This window comes from Nyctereutes procyonoides, unplaced genomic scaffold (genome assembly GCF_905146905.1).
Source record: "Nyctereutes procyonoides isolate TBG_1078 unplaced genomic scaffold, NYPRO_anot_genome, whole genome shotgun sequence".
NCBI classification, from domain to species: Eukaryota; Metazoa; Chordata; class Mammalia; order Carnivora; family Canidae; genus Nyctereutes; species Nyctereutes procyonoides.
The window spans coordinates 48,156,296-48,163,373 of record NW_026575135.1 but is presented as its reverse complement, the minus strand read 5'-3'; positions in this window follow the sequence as shown (position 1 = coordinate 48,163,373).

Sequence of the window (7,078 nt, the reverse complement as noted above, 5' to 3'; positions counted from 1 at the left end):
ACTTCCTTCGCCAGAGGCTGAGTGGAAGTCAGCGGGCGGAAGGGAGGGGGCCGGTGCGGAAGAGAGGAAGCTCTGAGCGCGCCGCGACTTGCCATTGGCTCTCTGCGCCGCGGCCTACAATAAGCTCTCTGATTGGCCTCAGTGGGGCCGCGCTGCCTTGTGAGGTAGGGCCCGGGGCGGGGAAGTACCGCCTTCCTTCCGGTCCGGCGAGCCGAGCGGAGGCAGCGGGCGGAAGCCGGTGCCTCTCGCGAGGATTCATTCAGCTACCCGCCTGCCTCCAAAGGGGGTGTTTTTTAAAGGGCGAGGCGCCGGCGTCGTCGTCTTTTCGGTCCGTTTTTGGTGAATGGGATGGGCATCTGGAAGTCTACGACGCACGGCGAGGCGCTCGGGCCGGGACGCACGGTTTGAGTTGCGCCTGCGAAGTCTCGAAGAAACGCCTCAAGCTTCGTGGGTTGATAGCTGACGACGTGCGCCGGCCGACGTGCGTCAGTGTTCGCGGACTTGTGCCAGGCTCCCAGCCTGGGTGTCTGGATTAGGAAACTTTCCCCGGGTGGTCTGGGACCCCGCCACCCGCAGGGGCAAAGGAGGCGCGTTTCGTCTCTCCTCAGGGCTAGGATTGGTTCAGTTTGGACCTGGAACCTTGTGGGGGCGGGAGGGGAGAGTGGGGGCTGCGGGAGGTTGGAAACCTTGAGGTGTCTGAATAGGTCACCAAGGGTTTAGGTTTAGTCTGAGCTTTTCAGAGTGAGGGTGGGGACGATGTTGAAGCAATATGGGCAGCTGTATAAATTAGAACTTTATCTTTTTGAGTTAGGATTTTTAGTTGACTGTGTGTGAATTTGTTCAAATATTTGGGCCCAAACTGTATGGCAGACCCGGTTTCTCTGAGGATGCTGAGGTGAACTGTCTATAACGGTGCCTACCTCCGTGGAACTTTCAGTTTCGTTGCGACGCCACTTGTGATTATATACTTTTGTATAATAAATTAGCTGCATAAAAGCGTAGTTACTGTAGTAAAAGAGGGCCTAATTTTGGAATGAGACCCAAAGAATGAGTAGGGGTTCATCAGGAAGGAGCGTAACACGTTTTTTTTTTTTTTTTTTTTAAGTGTGCATAAAAAGCCAGTGTGTTGAAGAAGAGCAGGAATGGGTAAAGTGGCTTGAGCAGAGGACAGTCATTTAGGGCCTTGAAAGCCAGGTTTAGGAGTTTGGCCTCTTTCTCTTGACCTTGGACAGCTTAAAGGATTTAAGAAGTAGGGAGATGACATGAAGATATGGTTATGTTTTTAAGGAGATGGTACCGTTTGGATTGGAAAGAGCAAAAGTGGAAGCCTAGGGATCATTTTGGCGGCTGCAGTCATCCATGTGAGATAATTGTAGCTTAGACTAGGGTGAGGATAGTGCAGACAGAGGTCAGTGATACACAGAGGGTTAGAATGGATAGGACTGGATGATGGATTGAGTGTGGAGAAAGCAAGACTGTTTCCAGATTATGAAATGGTTACATTTACTGAGACGGGAAAGATGAAGAGCAGGTTTTGGGGGATGGTGGAAAGTTTTTTCTTGGGCCTGTCAAGTGTGAGATTGGCGATGTCAGGCAGTTGGATTTGTGTGGACTTTGACTCCTTTTTCCATCTTACCTCTACTTTGCTCACACCTTGGAGATGGGGGTATCCCCATTTAATCGATTGGGAAACTGAGGCAAAGAAAGGTGAAAGGGACTTACTCAGAGTCACACAGCTAGTTTATGGCTTCCAGACTCCACGTTCATTGTCCAGTGCATTTTATCATGCAGCAGCCCCATTACCTCTTTTGCCATAAGGTGAGGATGCATTTTCTACATGGGTAAGTCTCTTCCCCAGCAAATTAATTCCCAGGGTGGAATTATTTATTTATTTATTTATTTATTAATTATAGTCACAGAGAGAGAGAGAGAGAGGCAGAGACACAGGCGGAGGGAGAAGCAGGCTCCATGCACTGGGAGCCCGATGTGGGATTCGATCCCGGGTCTCCAGGATCGCGCCCTGGGCCAAAGGCAGGCGCCAAACCGCTGCGCCACCCAGGGATCCCTGGAATCTTTTCTTTAGGAACCATTTTGTAATTCATGGCATATGTTCATTTATTATGTAATAGTTACTGTACTTCTGTGTGCCATTTTCTGTGCTTAGTAGCGGACTTTCTTAAGGTAAATCATCATAAACACTGTTACTGACTGGGTGTGTACTATGTCCCAAGCTTTTCCCTGCTTTGTTTCCCTTGCCGGAATTCCTACTTTCTTCAGTTGGTTGCCTTGATCTATCTCTCTTCATTTTTATGTTTATAGGATTTCTTCAGGTCCATGTCTCATGCTTTATAGGCTTTCTAGACCACCTCACAGGCTTGCTTTTATATGTGATTCACCCTGAAGTAAGATGGTGACATCTCAGAATTGGTCAGCCTTTAAATCCTTCAAACTTGGTAATTACTGAGATATGTAGCTTGTTTCTTTTTTTTTTTCTTTTTTTTCTTTTTTATTTATGATAGTCACACACACACAGAGAGGCAGAGACACAGGCAGAGGGAGAAGCAGGCTCCATGCACTGGGAGCCCGACGTGGGATTCGATCCCGGGTCTCCAGGATCGCGCCCTGGGCCAAAGGCAGGCGCCAAACTGCTGTGCCACCCAGGGATCCCTGTAGCTTGTTTCTTAGAAACTTTAGTCCCAGGTAGTTTAACTGCAGCTCCGGAAGCTTACTTGCCTAGTTGCTGTAAATTCACCATCTCTGCATTTAGAATTGGAAACCAGTGTCTTAGAGGCAAATCCTGGCATTGAGCTCTAGCAGAAGAGTTTGGAGGATAATAGAATAGGGATGCTGTTTTCTTCATCAAGGAAGAGGGTTTGAAAATGCAACCATGACCATCTGTGTCCAGGAAGAACCTCCTGTGACATAAGAGTGATACAGATCTTATCAAAATGACATATGATGAGAATAGAGTATATAGCCTCTCTAGACAAAGGTGGTCCTTTTCTGAAAAGTGAAGGATTTGTACTTGACCTCAGAACTTCTTCTCCAGGTTTAATGTTAGATAATAAAGTTAAATATTGAGATATAGATAATATTCCTAGTTAGTGGGTGCAGGTCAGGGAGGGAAGGAGAAATGGATTGTTTTGATGATGTTGAAAATATCAGTAGCAACTTGAGAACACAATGCCATTAAGTACAGAATGAGATAATTGGTTGCCAGTGTGCAGACCAGTTTTAATAGTAGCCAAGGTGAAGAAAGCAGATGAGGAATGGTTGTGGAAAGACTTACTAAAGGCTGTACCCTTTGACTCTTCTGGAAGTCAGTGGGGTTGTTAAAGGAAAGATCTCTGGAGCTAGGAAGCCTTAGCATTGAACCCTGACTTTGCTCCTTATGTTGGGCAAGTCACTTAAATCTTGCAGAATCTGTGTTTTTATCTGTAAGATGGGGATACTGTCTGTTTTGTGGGACTACTGTTGGATGTAATTGTGTAAAATGCCTGGTACCATTTGCAGCACCCATGTCAATAGTGGATGTTAGTTCTCTCTTTAGTTTCTCCTAATATGTTCTGTCCTGTTCCACTGTTTTCAGTATCCATCTGTTGACCTGTTACACTACTTCTAGCAAAAATTGAAGTTGAGAGCCTAAAGGTAGAGCAGATCCAAATTACAATTCCTAGGGATTTTTTTCTCCTAGTGAAAAGAGGAACCCAATAAAATGGTCTGTGGGATCTTTTTCCCTGTTTCAGTGGCTGGTGTGTTAGTAAGTGTTAGAAATTTGGAACTTTTCACAGCTAGAGGGTAAAATATTGGGGATTTATGTGGGCAGGGTTGTGTGGGTGCCAAGGAACAATTATGGTGGTTTAGGGCCTAGAAATTGGACCTTAGGCTGGTCAGCATCTGATAGTTCTTGGATAATGCCTCCTTTATAGTTACTGTGGCCATGATATCAATCACAAGTGTCTGGTTGCTTTGTGGCAGGATTTTTATGTGATTTGGAAACTATTCTTGGGCTGCAGCAAACTTTTTGAAGCCTCAACATTGTGTTTGTCTTAGCTATCACAAGGGTCTCCAACTAGATATACTTGTCCCTGTTTGTTCCTTCTCTCTGTTACTGTTAAACGTCAATTTGTCCAGCTTGGAGTTGTCTGTTATATACAAGGGTCCCATGGTTATAGATAGAAAAGCAGGAATTTCCTGATGATGTTTAATATTTAATAGCTTAGGGCAGCCCCTGTGGCTTGGCGGTTTGGCACCGCCTTCGGTCCGGGGCGTGATCCTGGAGACCCGGGATCGAGTCCCACGTTGGGCTCCCTGCATGGAGCCTGCTTCTCCAACTCTGCCTGTGACTCTGTGTCTCTCAATAAATAAATAAAATCTTTAAAAAAATATTTAATAGCTTAAGGAGAGAAGGTCTTTTTTTTTGCTATTGCCTAGGTGAGCAGTCTGAGGAGGGCACAAGTATCACCCAACCCAGGTAAGGTTGGGACTTAGGTAAGATTCCCCTTGGAATATCCTTAATGTTTATTGGCTTCTAACTATTGTGGTGGGTACAATATTAAAATTTGGAGATCTCAAGTTCTGTGTTCATGGCTTTTTATTTACCCTAACTAATAAACATCCTGATAACTATTTATAGTATAACGAATTACTTTTTCCTGGGTATCTTCTTAGTTATGTGTTTTCCCTGTCTTTGATCGATCAGAGTTCCATGTAAGATTTATTTAGGGGCGCCTGGGTGCCTCAGTCAGTTAAGTATCTGCCTTTAGTTCAGGTCGTGATCCTGGAGTCCTGGGATCCAGCTGCATGTCAGGCTCCCTGCTCAGTGGGGAGCCTGCTTCTCCCTCTGCTGTTCCCCCTACTTGTGCTCTCTTGCACTCTCTCTGTCAAATACTTAAATAAATATCTTTTTTTTTTAAAGGATTTTATTTCAAAAGAAAAAAAATGTGCCTAAAAATAGTTAAAAATAATTTCTGAGTTAGGCTATCTGTGAAGTGGGATATCTGGATGGCTCAGTTGGGATTAAACGTCTGACTCTTGATTTTGGCTCAGGTCATGATCTCAGAGTTGTGAGGTTGAGCCCCACGTGGGGCTCCTCAATTAGTGGAGGGTCTGCTTGTCCCTCTCTCTCTCTGCCCTCCCCCACCTCGTCTTGTGCGTGCACTCTCTCAAATAAGTAAATCTTAAAAAAAAAAAGAAAGTGTGTAAGTGCTTACCACTTCATGAAGTAGGTGAAGATCGATAAAGAACATGTCTAATCTGCCCTCAAGTTCTTGGATGTACTTAAGCATGATGAATTTGAAGAATGCAGTTCCATCCCATAGATTCCATCCTTAAATAAATGAAATCTTACAGTAAGTAAAAGCCAATGAAGAAGACATACTGGTGTAATTTAAAGCTCAAAGATTTGTGTAAATTGACATAAGATCCAGTTGCTTAACTGGATTACAGTGTATGAAAGTAACTTGAAATGGTCAAGTATAAAGTACCATTTATACTTGAACACAGGAGGTATAATATAACCCTTTAGTGGGATGGGTGCTACAACTAAGGAAGGACAGCAGTTGCTTTTCTAAATGATCAAACATCTGTACGTGAATTTGTAATCTTGTTAAACCGATACTGACCATTAAATGCTTTACCCTATAATGATTTCCAACTTTAAGGAAAAAAATGCACATAGAAAACACTCATTCTTTCTGTTCTGGAATTCTTTTGAGTTCCTGTTGAGGGGCGCCTGGGTGGCTCAGTGGTTGAGCGTCTGCCTTTGGCTCAGGTCCTGATCCTGGGGTCCTGGGATCGAGTTCCACCTCGGGCTCCCCGCAGGGAAGCCTGCTTCTCCCTCTGGTTGTGTCTCTGCCTCTGTCTCTGTGTGTCTCTCATGAATAAATAAAATCTTAGAGTCCCTGTTGAAAGGAGCGCTCACTAGCTGATACACCATCTTCCTATAGCATCAAAGAAAAATTAGCAAGGTGAGATTGAGCCTTGCCCTTTGGATCATCTGGGGAGGAGATAAGTGTTTAAATTTTTTTTTAAATTTTTTATTTATTTATGATAGTCACACAGTGAGAGAGAGAGAGGCAGAGACACAGGCAGAGGGAGAAGCAGGTTCCATGCACCGGGAGCCTGACGTGGGATTCGATCCCGGGTCTCCAGGATCGCGCCCTGGGCCAAAGGCAAGCGCCAAACCGCTGCACCACCCAGGGATCCTTAAGTAAGTGTTTAATGTTTCCAGTGGTGCCTTTCTTGACTCAGTAGACATTGGTAGAATAGCGAGACAGATGATAATTTTTAAAAAGATTTTATTTACTTATTCATGACAGAAAGGCAGAGATGAGAAGCAGGCTCTATGCAGGGAGCCCAATATGGGACTCAATCCTGGGACTCCAGGATCTCGCCTTGAGCCAAAGGCAGACATGCTCAACCACTGAGCCCCCCCAGGTGTCCCCAGACATGCTCAACCACTGAGCCCCCCAGTTGTCCCCAGATGATAATCCTTTAGTTCAATTCCATAAATACTTAGTGGATACCAGTTTTCTCTATAATGTGGTGAAAAACTAGATGTAGTGCAGTCCTTATGGTCTCTTTTAAGGGGAAAAAGAACAAAGGAATATTAAATAGGTAATTGTATGAAAAGAGAAGTAGCTGTTTACAAGACTGAGGCAGAAATGATCAAGATGAGCCCGAAATACCTTCTTATATGTTTAAGAAATTACCAAAGACTACTGGGGACTTTTTTTTTCTTTTTTTTTAGATTTTTATTTATTCATGAAAGACACAGAGACACAGGCAGAGGAAGCAGCAGACTCTATGCGGGGAGCCTGACGTGGGACTCGATCCCGGGTCTCCAGGATCAGGCCCTGGGCTGAAGGTGGCGCTAAACCACTGAGCCACCCGGGCTGCCCCCCCTTTTTATTTCCTTCTATGTAACTACTTGTAACATCTTAATAGACTTTATTGACATATAATTGACATAAAACGTATTATTTTAAGATGTACAATATAAAGATTGAATATATGTATTGTGAAGATGATCACCATAGTAAGTCTTTTTTCCTGTTGTATTTTTGTTGTCAAATCC